This window comes from Rhinopithecus roxellana, chromosome 2, assembly GCF_007565055.1.
Source record: "Rhinopithecus roxellana isolate Shanxi Qingling chromosome 2, ASM756505v1, whole genome shotgun sequence".
In the NCBI taxonomy this organism is placed as follows: Eukaryota; Metazoa; Chordata; class Mammalia; order Primates; family Cercopithecidae; genus Rhinopithecus; species Rhinopithecus roxellana.
This window is the reverse complement of record NC_044550.1, coordinates 113,318,797-113,332,703: the sequence shown is the minus strand read 5'-3', so window position 1 is coordinate 113,332,703 and position 13,907 is coordinate 113,318,797. Positions and strand designations below refer to the sequence as shown.

The following is a 13,907-nucleotide window of genomic DNA, read 5'->3' as shown; positions in this document are numbered from 1 at the left end:
TCAGATTAATGTTAACCTTTCACAGTTACCACAACTTTTGGAATTCACAAATTCTTATTTCTCCAGTTTTTATTAGCATATTTTAAACCTGAAAGAGAAAGCCAAAACCCCCAAATCAAGCACCTTAATCCAAACCAACATTGAGAAACAGAGCAATGGAAGAAGCTCTTTTATTCATCAGAGAGGAAAAATAGAGAATATATTTACAATTTATTTTTCACTAAAGAAAATATACTTTGTATTTAGAAAAATGAATGATAAATTTTTGGTAGCTGCTTTTGGAGAATGCTCAATAACTGCCTTAACAACAGATATTCATACCAGGGTCCATCTCCTCTGTCAGGCATTAATCTTCGTACTTCTAGCTCCTTTAACTGTAATTCAGCCTTTTTGGCTTCGATCTGAAGGACAGCCACTGCCCTTTCATAATTATTTTCAGGATGGTCATGGAAACTGTGGGCCATCCATCTTGATACAGGATGATTATAGTATTCCCGATGTTCTGGGATATAGCCTTTTGGAATTTCTGCTGGTTCAGCTTCACCCATGAATCCATTTACCAGAGTTCTGCAAGTTGCTGCTGGAATCCCAGTCAACAAAATGTAGAATTTCAATAAATTAAAAAAAAAAAACAAAACTTGTCATTGAATCCAGAAAGTTTGATGGTAAACAGTGTTTTCCCAAGATCTCCCTTTGGAAAGCAACAGGTGAGAAAGCCTCAAATCTGAGCAGAGTGCCAAGATGGTGTCAGACAGAGCTGCCACCACAGTGACCAAAGACCTTTGCAACAAACTCATGGCCACCGAGGCTGCAATGGGCAAGAGAAAGAAGCAGGGAGGGCAATGAGGCTGAGCAAGACAATTTACCAATGAGGGCAAAGGCAGAAAGTGGCCCTGTTGAGTGAGGGGAATATTGCTTCATTATAAAAATATCTTTTACAGCTTCCTTCCCAATATCTATTGTTCACTTCACCTCATACCTTTTAAACAGAGAAACCCAAGCAGGCTATTTTCACTTCACCAACCTAAAAGCTGCTTCTTGTGCATGGCTCACACACATACACATTGCTTTTTTTAAAGAGTGATCGCACCACTTTTAATTGTATTAGATTTCGTGATGGAGTTTCAGTTTCAAACTGCCAGAGAAAATGGGGCGTTTTTGAAGTTCTGTTCTATGAATCATCCTAAATGCAGTAAGAATGTAGTGCTTTGATTAATGGGTTTGTTAGGCTTTGGTGTTTGGTCCCCAAATTCATCTCTCAGTAACTGTGGGGTCCTGGACAGCAGAGGAGACTCTCTGGTATCTCGATCTCCAAGTCTAAAATGTGACGACCACAAGTCTCCACTTATCATAACCTTCCTCAGCCTTCCCAGTGCAACATACTTGTCAATACACACAGGTCGTCTGACATGCTGATGGTCTTCTGGGTGAGGCAGAGATATCCACACATGAAGACTTCATACCCGACAACCTCAGATCATTGACATAGTCTTCCATTTGAAGTTCAAGTGTCTCACCATGTGATTTTGGCCTTGGACTGTGTAATGTGAATTTCCTCAGGACAAGGAACATGTTTCCTCATTTTGATATCCTCAGTACTTGGCATAGACCTGGCATGATTTTTGACTGAGACAAGGAATTCACAGAGAAATAATTACAAATTCTTTACCAGTGTGTCCTTGCTCTCCAGTCAATTCTCCAGCTCCAAGTATCCCTGTGGTTCTAGGTAGCTGAGTGTTTCAGGGTCAGAAGCACACATTTATGAAAACAACTTGCTTACAATAATTTAAAATGAAGCCTGTGATATCTTTCTCATCTAAACACAGAATGCGTTTACAAAGAATTTTGAGTTCATGTTAATATAGCACCTCAAAGTAAGTACATCAGTCAAATAAAGTGGACTTTACCATTAAGACTATACTGAAACATTTATGCGTAGTTAAAATTTTCAATTAAGGAATCATTTGAGGTGACTCTTAGATGATTCAGTAGATCTTATTTGCATAGAGGTTTAAAATTACCCAAAGACACCATTTGAAGGGGATTTGTACATTGTGTTACGATCAAAACGACATAATTTCCAGTTTTAGTATTTTCCATTATCTATTGAAATGCTTCCTTTCTAAGAATGTCTATTTTTATATACTCTCCTGAAATGCTATCTTTTTGGTAGGCATGCTATCAACAAATGCACTTTCACAAAGCATAGCACTTTATGGGATTTAAACGAAGAAAGATAACACATTTATAAAAGCAATACATAGTAGTTGAGACACAAACTTTGTTTTCGAATGTTAAATATAATGACTCTACCAAGCAGATATTTGTCATTAATACCAATAGCTCATGGTTAAATGTGGCATAAATAAGTGTCAATAGGGATCATTGTAGAACTAAAAATAAGAATGTAGACTTACTAGAATCCAAGTGTTTTTTTTCACCATCACACAGTGAAACAATTAATCAGCACGTGAGTTATAAAACAGAAAAGAAGAAAGAACAAACCATTTATTGAGTAATTTGCAAATGCTATGCTTAGTATTTGCACATAATAATTTTTATCTCTTAACCTTCAAGATGCTTCCAAATAGATAATTTTTATCAAGGGTAAACTGAGGTTCAGGGAGTTTAAATTACTTTCAGGCAGTAAGTGGCAGAACCAGTATTTGTTTGACACCAGTTTTTATAATCTTTCCACTCATTTGTGGTCTTCTGAGGAATTAATTGCCTCAATCTGAGGAATAAGAGTGTTCTGATTCAAGAGTAACCTTCCTTAGGCATACAGAAAGGAGCAAAATGTTTTGTCAGCAGCAGCGAGAACAAATTGTAATCAACAATGATAACAAATGTGGAAGGGAGACATTTGTGTGGAAAGCATATCAAAGGTATAAAATGCTTCAACAGACCGTAGTCTGGGATAGGCCCAATGAATCTGATCGCTTCCGGATCCTTGATGATTTTTAAGAGAGCAGTTTTGGTCCAGGGTTAAACATGTACTAAATAATATGATGTACGAACAAGAAAAGCTACTCTCTTTGAGGTTTTATTATATGCCAGACACTGCTAAAAGCTTGAAGCTTATGATATCTTGGCTCTGAATTATTAAAACAGTTTTAGGGATGAAGAAACAAACTTAGAGGGGTAAAAAAAAAAAAAAAAAATTACCCAAAGACACCCAGCTAGTAAGTGTCGAAGCTGAGATGAACCTACAGTGCCCTAAATATAATGGAAATATTTTCAACAGTATCACCTTTGCCTCTCTAAGGGGTCCTTGAATAGTGAGACACAAAAGATCTAAAAGAGAAGAGATCTAAATGATGGAAGAAGGTATCCAGGTGGGAAGTAGGGGGAAGGAAGAGGGGCACATGTGAAGGAGATTGGAGAGAGGGGAAGGGTTGAGTCATTTTCTGAGAGTTCAGAAATGGAGCAGAGAATAGTTGACATTCAGTACAGAAAAAAAAAAAAAAAAAAAAAAAAGCTGCCCTTGGAGGCAGAAAAAAGAAACATGTTTTTTTCAAAGACCCTAATCCTAGCCTCCTTATTGCCCTGGGCGGGTCTTTCTGCTGCGATGCCTTGCTTGTGGTACCCTGCCAGAAACAGTCCCCCGCTCTGCCCAGCAAACATTAGGTTTTGATTGTACCTGTTATGTCTTTGCATCCTGTCCCTGACTGCAGCAAAATGTTGGCTAATTTATAAAAACTGAATAAAATGCAAAGAGGGAATAATCATTAAATAAAAACCCCCTTTTCCCCTTTGGAGCTATGAATAAAAAAGAATTTTCTCATCCAACAGATATGAGTCCTAATCTCATAATTGTTCAACTGGCAAATTCACTGAATTAGAGATATGCACACATTGACCTGAGCAAAGGGGATGGGCACATGTCCTTTTGACACGATGAATCCTGTACGGTGATGCCAAGGGAAGGCTCTAGAGCAGAACATGGGCAAATGGATGGGACGAGGCTTTCCCTTCCAGAGATTCCAGATCCCTTAGAATGGGATAACTCTGTAGACCAGTGCTTCTCAAAATGTAATATGTAGTGAATCACCTGGAAATCTTGTAAAATGCAGATTCCAATTAAGTATGGGAGAAATGCCTGAGATTTTTCATATCTCACAAATTTATAGATGACGACAAAGGTGCTGATCCTCAGAAAATGATTTGATTTGCAAGGCTGTGGAGAACCTTGCTCTGTTGCAGTTACATCAATTGCCCACTTTAGATGCAGTCCACGGGGGAGCAGCCTGCACTAGCTCATCTTAGGCTGTATTTTACTCCTCTGCTTCTTTCTTGGATGCAAGCCACTCAACTTCATCCAATTCTACATGTCTCTTCTCAACCTCGTGTTCAGTGACATCACATTGGTAGCTTGAAAATGACTCTGGTGGGAATATTTACACCATAAAAAGTAGCAAGCACCACCCATCAAAACGTGTGTGTGTGTGTGTGTGTGTTTTTACTAGCCCACTCTCTATTACTGTGTTATGCCTATTACATTATTAACCCAAACCATTATAATTTAAAAGGAGTCTTCTTCCAATCCATTTACTTTCTGCAACATGATATTAATTTATAAGCATTTGCAGGATAAAATTCCAGGCTGCCCAGTAGGCTGTATCCTCTAAGATGTCTGGGCTGAGGCATAAGCTGAGGGAAGTGCCATACCCATGTGATATCACCTGGGTTATTCACAACATGGTGTCCCCAAGACTACAGTGAATTTCTAGCCTCAAAGTAGAATTTCGAGCCTCATCTTGAAGAGGCCTAAATGGGCCTCTGTTTCTTAATGCATGCAGTAAGGACACTTGCCACATTTAATTTAGTATCCTCAAAAAGGCAAACACATAGCCACAATATATATGTAGTTTCAATGAGAAAATGTATACTGAGTTAAAAATAGCCAACTTACAAACACAGACATGGTTAGAATTCATTTAGCGAGATGGGGAGAATTATGTGACCTGGATCAAGTGTTCTCATTAGCCTGGGGTTAAGGATGGTGTCATTATGCATAAAATTTAAAGTAAAATGAATATACATGTATATGTTTTTTAACACAGTAAGAGAAAGAGAAAGGAAGAGAGAGGAAGAGGGAGAGGGAGGTGATCACTTTGCAGGTGAAAGAAGCTATGCTACAAAAACTTGCTGAAACTAACTTTAAAACCAAGTGGCGTTGTAGTTGCTATCCAGGGACTGAGAGGCACAGCAATCACAGATGGAGTGTAAAGCAGCACAAATCTCTTGAGATCTTGCAGGACCTGCTTTAGAATAGAAAAATGAACTTCACTGAATTTTTCTTTCTCTCTCCCCCTTCTATCTGCTCTAATAAATGTGCTTAGGTGCAGTGAAATTATCCCAAGAGAGGCAACAGAGGGTATAGAGATGAAAAATGAAGAGGACCATTGTTAATTAATAAATGGAAAATATACTCTGAGGGTTGGCTTTGCATTTAAGATGTGTATGGGGGGAAAATCACAGGATTTCTAGTAAAATCTCAAAGTGTTAATGTCAATCTTTTCTGAAAATTTATTTTGCTGTCATGATTATTTTATTATTATTTACCTTATCAGAAAAGCAAAATAATATCCAATGACAGCACTATAAATAGGAGGTTAAACAGAATTTTGAAGTCCTTTACCAGCTAGCTAAACTATCTGAATGTACACTAAGCTTACACATGACATTATTTCTGTAAATAATAATTCACAAGGCTAATTTTGGTCTCTAAGTTCCAATTGAGACAGATATGAGCATCAAGGAAAATATCTTAACTGCCTAGCATAAATAACAAATATTGCAGAATTGGGATTTGCTTTCAGAGCTTTGTTTTCTTTAGCAATCACTATAGTGATATATATGACATTCAGAGCATTAGGAAAGGCAACAAACTGCAATAAAATGAAAAGTGGACTGAGTAAGAAGGTTTGGAAATGTTGAATCTGAGTTCTAACACCAACTCTTCATGAGAGACATTGACAAGTCATTTGAATTACCTGTGCCACTGTCTCTTAACATATAAAATAAAGATATCTCTATTAAAAGGCCTCTAAGATTCTAAAATTCTCTGATGCCCTCATTAGTCTGATTTGGACATGGAAAAATCTCTCCCAGCCCATGTGACATCATTGTGAAGTTAGCTACAAAGCAGAGCGGTGTATCATCTAGTCTTACTTTCCGTCATCTCTGGGTCATGAAGAGTGTCTGGCAAAGTAGCATAGTATTGATGCGAAGGACAAAACTGACACGATGGGAATCGAAGTAAGTGGCTCACTGTAAAGCAAAGAATGGGAGGAACAATGGTCAATGATCTGAGCAAGAACCAGTGTCACAAATGCAACTCACTCTGTGTTGAGAAAACCGACACCAGGTTGAAATTCACTGCATAACCCCTGCTCTCCGTCATTGTCTGAAACATCGTGAATATCCTTTGTCTAAGAAATTGAAAACATGTATTTGCATGGTAATTATAGAGTAATAAAATAGACTAATCAAATACCAAGACTTGAATTAGAAGTATGGTTTTCAATGGCGTGGGGGGTGAGAGGCACCAGTTTGCACCCTAGGGGACATTCGGTAACATCTGGAAGCGTTTTTGGTTCTCATGCGCGAGGGTGGTACTGGTATCTGGTTTGAGATGCCAGGGGTGCTCTCAAATAGCCCACAATTCACAGGCTAGCCCTGCACAACAAAGAGTTATCCTTCTCAAAATGTCAGTAGTGCCCAAGGTCAGGAGATCCTGAATTAGGAGAACCTTCTCCAGAATCACCTGACCCAGAGTGCTGCTTCAAATGAGTGAATGTGTTAATTTCCTGACCCTTTAGTTAACAGTAAATCGTATGCCCTCCTGTAATATTGGCCATAAGTTAAAAAATTAAGTTAAATAGTGAGACTAGTCCAAATACAATTAACGCAGAAACACATTGCTTTGTTTCTACGTTGCTACTGCGTCTCCCAGGCCCTTTCCAGAGACTCTGATGTACTGCCCACCTTAAGAATTACTGATTTGGAGGCATGGAAGGTAAGAACACTGCGTGCCATGCTGAGTGAGGTGCATTTGTCAGTCAATATATTATTCTTGTAACCTCCTTGTGTGTTTGCAGATCGCCTCTGCTAAGTAGAAAGGGTGCTGAAAGTAAATTGCACAGTGGTATTTGCTGATGGCATGAACCCTATAGCACAGGAGCCAATTTCCCTTCCAGAAAGGCTTGTTGTTCAGTGTTTGCAGACTCCAAGTTATTCACATTTTCCAAGAACACTGATAACAGTGCATGGGGAATGAGATCAACATAAAGCTTGAGTGGGAGAGACATTCAGATGGCCCAATCTTCTAATAATCACCCCAGGTTTGTATCCAAGGCAACACTAAGATTTCTGACATTTAATCTCATATTACACAAGACAAAAAGGATTCTTCCATCCTAAAGTAGAAATTTAAAATAATATATTTTTTAGTTACACAAATACTGAGTTCCTTAGATTATCTAAATTCCATCACAAAATGAAACAAGACTCATAAATATGTCAATACAAACTCCGGCGATATAGACACGTCCAACAATATTTAAAGTAACATAAAATTTTGTTCATGGTAATTTTAGTTTTAAAGAGTCCTTTGGAGTTTACTTAAAATAAAGAATAGATGTAAGGCCCAGAGAAAGACATGTGGTTACACCTGGTGCCATGATTATTTGTAATCTGTAAGGTGCAAGTTCTTGGAGCAACGGGTCCCAGCCCTGGCTGTGCAGTAGAATCAGCCGGCGTTTTACAAAATACCTGTGCCTCCAGCTCTAGCCCCAAGATTCTGATTTAATTGGTATGCAGTAGAGCCCAGGCAGGGGTATTTTTTTTTTTTTTTTTTTTTTTTTTGAGACGGAGTCTCGCTCTGTCGCCCAGGCTGGAGTGCTGTGGCCGGATCTCAGCTCACTGCAAGCTCCGCCTCCCGGGTTTACGCCATTCTCCTGCCTCAGCCTCCCAAGTAGCTGGGACTACAGGCGCCCTGCCAACTCGCCCGGCTAGTTTTTTGTATTTTTTAGTAGAGACGGTGTTTCGCCGTGTTAGCTAGGTTGGTCTCGATCTCCTGACCTCGCGATCCACCCGTCTCGGCCTCCCAAAGTGCTGGGATTACAGGCTTGAGCCACCGCGCCCGGCCAAGGCAGGGGTATTTTTTAAAAACCCTTTAGGTGATTATAATATACAGCTGGGGTTGAAAGCCACTGGCAAACAGAAACTTTTCTAACTAGAGTATTTTATAGTATCATGAGGCTGTTAATGGAATGCAACTTTTTTTTCTCTCTATTAATGATCTTCTGCCAGCCATTCAGGAAAAAAAAGTGGTTTCTGCTTCAATACATGCCATGTGTGTAGACCAACTTTGAAAAAAACATTATCTCTTAATTAGATTCTAACCTTCTGTCCTTCTGTTTCCTTACGCAAAAGGCAATGAATAAAGGGTAAGGGAGAAAGAAAAGCTAAAGATGCAAGGGTTAGAACCACATAACTCTTTACCTGTGGGTCAATATTTTGAGAAGTGGTCAACAACATTAAAGAAAGATTTACAAATAAAGATTGTTTCACGTAGTTGTTTATACTTTCTCTTCTAGAATGTGGTGTAAGTGTATTTTAAGCCACTGTAAGCCTTCTGTACAGTGAGGAATGCTTCGGCTCTAGGTTTTATGATCCAAGGGTGAAGTACATTTTAAATTCAAATATATACAGAATGGAAAACTCCTAGTTTCTCTTATCATCAATACATTGTAGGTAATATGGAAAACCCAGTGGTCAAAGCAATTGTAATAACAAACCTCCCAGGACTGCGTGAAGGACCCACAGACTATATAATTTAAAAACAGTGTGCTGGTGTCTGCCCACAGGGGCACATAGGTATATGTGTAAGCGCACAGTTGATTTATGTGTCATCATTGCTTTATTCTATTATTTATATTACAGATATATTGGTTTACTGTTTATTAGCAAAATGCTTATTTTTACTACTCTAATGAGAATAATTATTTTTGTTCTAAAGACAATAACACGGATGCAAAGGGCTCCACTTTAAAAGTGTCAGTGGTGTTTGTATGACAGGTAATGAGGCAATTTGGCAGAACATCAGAAACTAATTGAGCTCAGCTCACATCAGTGAGGCTTGTTCAGCTGAGGCTGTGCTTCCTAAAAAGAACAGTGGAATTAAATGAGACAATGTGACATGTACAATTTTAATTGGAAGCTCTAATTTTAAATATTTAAAAGCATGTTTAAAATAATTTGTGAATCCATACAGATGCTTCCTTCCCCAACTAATTAGGAATATTCAGTGGGTCATATAATGTCTGGATGTCAAAAATATGAATTATTGAAGTCCCTGCACGCATAAGTATACGTGCACCTTTAGGCAAGATCAAATTTAGTTTAACAGTGGGAAATGGGGAGGAAACAATCCTCCAGACTGCAGAAGGGTAGGTGATTGTTAATGTGATATTTTGAAAACCATTACAAGTATCATTAAATTGCACACCTATTTTGCAAAACTGAAATTATATTTAAGCATATTTCAAAAGAAGTAATCCAGGTAAAACTGGAAGTGTAATTTGGAGGTGTTGCAATACATTGCTATTTTGATTTGTTTAGGGTGCTGTCGTTCTCTTTTTCATCCGTTGTTTGGTTCTGGGTCTACGTAGTAAGCCACAATTCTGAAGACAGTAATTTAATAACCCGGAAATCCTTACTATTTCTGATACTCTTTTAAATCTGTGACCATTGAGCATTTAGGGCTTCTTTCTATGCTGACCTATCTTAAAAGAGAATTTAAAGAAAAAAGAAAAAAATAAATGTTCAATTTTCCTGCTAACATATTCATAATTCAGTAACAAATCACTTGTAAAAAAATAAACTTGTAAAATCTGATACCTGCTAACTGAAAGTGTAATCATTAATCACAGCATATTAATGACTTAGAATGACACTAAAAACAACCTTTCTGAAACTGTAACAGCTTATCTACCAGTTATTCCAGCAGGCTTAAGTGATTTCTTAAGAAAAGTTTGCAAATTGAAATGTTTAGTCACTTTTTTCATACACTAGTAAATGATATTAACAGTAAATAGAGAACAAGATGTTTTTACCATTTTTTATTTACCTTTTAAATACCATCATAGATTTTCAACTGTTAGCAAATGTAATAGAACAGGCTTATGTAACACTAAAAACAGAAGATGTATTAGAAAAGAAGCCATGCTTAATAAGTGAAAAATTATTTGGAAAATAGGTAAGAAAGCCAATTGCAATACAAGTAGCAGAACTGAGATGAGGAGAAATGGTTGATATAGAAAAGGCAAAGACAAGAAGTCATTAGCTGGGGTCTGGAAAAGTTAATTAAGAAGACTACAAGATAATGGGAGAAAAATAGAACCTGAAAACTGACAATTTTAAGTGAAACGTTTGTCTCAAAGCTAGTGTCTTGTCTCTTTGCTCTAAAAATTTTAACAATTTCTTACATTATTTTTACAATATGTGTTATCCAGGGTCTTTAATCTATCTTGCAGAAATGCAGAATGAAGGCAAACCCAAGTAAAAATGCTGTCCTCAAAGAGTAAGACTGAAATCGTATCAACTATGTAGACAGAGATACATGTATATATGTACATACACCTATCACACAAAATACACACGCCAGACAGACATCAGGCATGCACACCTACATTGGACATATATACGTACTGTATGCATGCACCTGCATACATACATACATATGCACATGGAAGCATCAGATATGTCAAAACCTCTTGAAGACAGGCACACTGGCTCCAGCTTTTCTAGCTCATGTCCTGGTTCTAAATAGTAAAAGAAGTCACTCCACTGATTTAGTCTTTATTATTTCTATAAATATAGGGGCTATGCTTAGGCACTGTACATTATCAGCAGACTTGAAAACTAGCCCATTTTATTTCTCCACGAAATATAGCCTACTGTTCCCCCATCCTCAAAAGGAAATAACTAATCCCACCCAGTTTTTAGACTGTTTTTCCAGGTAAGTAGCATGACAATAGGCAGCATTGTTACCTGCGTGGTTTTTGTATTAGCACCCTGTTTTAGAATTGGCCCAGATCTAGGTAATTTTGAAAACAAGTTGACTGGAACTCAGAAAAACACTTACCTTAACATAAAGTGCTTAATATTTCTTTAATAACTCAAATATTTTTCATATATTCAAATTTCATCAGGGAATCATTACATCTGTTAATCACCTACACTATTGCCTACAGTAAAAAACAAATTTAAAGGATAACTGTTTCCTTTTGTGAAGTAGCTTCCAGCCTTCTATAGTAATGTTTTGTAAATAACTATTCTTGCATATTATAGTGCTCATTTTAAAATAATTGGTATCTAACCAGCATGCATCACTCTCAGGATTCAGATGATGTAAATAAATGTTGGAAGCGAACCCCTAAGCTTATGGACCACTTGCCAGTTACGGTTCCTCATGAGAACTTGCATATTGTTTTCTAAGACAACGAAATCACCTATTTTGCTATTATACAAATTCTCACCATCTGTATGACTCTCAAACTGGTAATACCCTTGTATATATGTATTTACATAGTTGTTTTGCATAAATATATAATGTTTACTGTTACAGATATTATATACCTTCAAAATACCAGCTGTCTAGTTTTTGTGGTTCAAAGTCATTCAAGCAATTGATATCAAATGTGGTATGATGATTTCTTGGTAAATCCTGTTTCACTATCACATTCTGATATGTTTCAATATGTTCTTCTCTGCAAAATGTGTTTTAAAGTCAGATAAACATAATTCTTCCATATGTTAAAGGTCTTGTGATTCAGGTAAGGGGGGAGGGAAAAATGCCATAATTGGAAGTTTCTCACAAAACTGTTTGCTACTGTAATTCCACAGAGTCAACCGTATATTCTTGAGAAGAATCATGCAAACTGTATTATCAATAATATTTGTTTCCCATGAAAATAATGATGTCATTCCTAAGTGTTTCATTGTTATGAAGTATAAGTACTTATGTTAAAATCTCGCTTAGGTTTTGACACTCCTCAAGCATTTTTTGTAGCTCTTCCTAGATTCAACACTACCAATTAAATCATAAACTCCCAAATATGACTTGTTTTTTAGTTTGTCTAAAGATGTATAGATAGACAATGATTCAGATCTGTTTATTATATATTTATAAACAGATATTTCCAAAAAGCTTATTATTGAAAATCAATCATCAAAGTTTTATGTGAAGTACGTATTTTATAAAGTTAGGATAAACAGTTTTATGATGTGAGTTCACTTTTTTACAACCTATTATAATTCATCCAGATATGCTGTTTCCTTACTTTTGCATTTAAACTACTAGTTAACTTTTCTAAATTGAAGACAAATATACTATTTTAAATGAGCAAATGAAACTGTTAGCCTTCAGCCAAAAATTCTCAGGAACCAATAGGAACCCAGATGAGCTAGCATTTACTCGTAGGATACACTGGTTAAAGCTAATGTGATTTAAAAATATAATGAAGATATTTTAACTACATCAGAACTACTTCATTACAAACTCAAAAACTTGTGATGACTAGCTGCAGATTTATGACAGTATATAAATATAACCCCATCTTGGCAAATACTAACTTTTCCAGCAAAGTCATCTGTGTTAGAGACTATAAAGCGTGTCCAGTGAAAGATGATTTGTGTCAGCTAAAACTGTAGCCTGGAGCTACACTTGATATGTTATTACTTTAATCTAGTTATTGCAGCCTTGAAGTATGTATTAGCAAGTCCAGGGAAGAAATGTCAAAAGCGCAACCTGGCCTGATTATTAAACATTCTAGGAATAGCCACACACACACACACACAAAGCTTGTATATTCCTCCTTTAGTTGTTTATTTTGCAATATATTCACTTTTTATTTGTGAAGTAATATTATCGAATATACAAGAGTGTTTGGGATTGACCATAGGATAATACAGACTTTCATAATTGAGCCTTTGAGATTTTATCCTAAGATATGCCAGTAAAGTGATAGTTACATAGATTAACTTTTTAAATCAAATATGCCCAAAACACTAAAATGAGAAGAAATATAACATTATTCTGATGGCCTGTGCTGTGGATTGCTAACTGTAAAATTGCTCTTCTTTACATAAATGTTAGTATATATATATAGTTGCAGATAATTCTAAGAAAAATATTGTTTTAAAATGCATCCATAACAAAATGGTGAAATATCATAGGCGACTATTAGAAATGATAGTCACTGATACTTCTCTATTTTGTTATGGATGCATTTTATAATAATAATATCAAATGATAGTCACATACTATCATATTTAATAATAAAATATAAGAAAGTCTGGTATTATTTTTAAAAGTTTAGTGTTAGTAACTAAATGTGAGTTTATCCTTGTTTTGCTGATAAGGGGAAAGAAATCTATAATTTTTAGATATTTCTATTATTATAACTTAAGAATACATTCATTTAAAAATTCATAAAGTATAGGGAAATCTTGTTTAATGTGTGAATTATAAATGGCATAATAGATTTTCTATTTGTGCTCTATTTTTGCTCAAGGTATTGAACAATTTTAAGTTTCACTTAATAAAAATTAATTATAATAGCTAAGTTATTTTAAACTAGTTATATTTTTAACTCTGAAAATAATTTGCTATTTTGAAAAATCATCCAAATTAGAACAGGAGAAACTTAGTTTGCATATGCAAATATATTATGTTAATATTATATTAATAATTTCATTATATTTCTGTACATATAGTATTTTATATTATAAAGTAAACTGAGCATTTTTGATAAGAAACGAAATATATTATAAATTAGTGTTCAAATAAAATTCAAATGTAAATGCATGGACTCTGATAAGCACTTTGTCAACTATAT

The 13,907-nt window shown here is 35.9% G+C and overlaps 1 pseudogene; it reads right to left on the bottom strand.

The window, feature by feature from the left end:
• Nucleotides 1-210: 210 nt before the first annotated feature.
• On the bottom strand, nt 211-6,406 carry LOC115892684 (annotated as a pseudogene).
• Between the last annotated feature and the right edge of the window lie 7,501 nt (nt 6,407-13,907).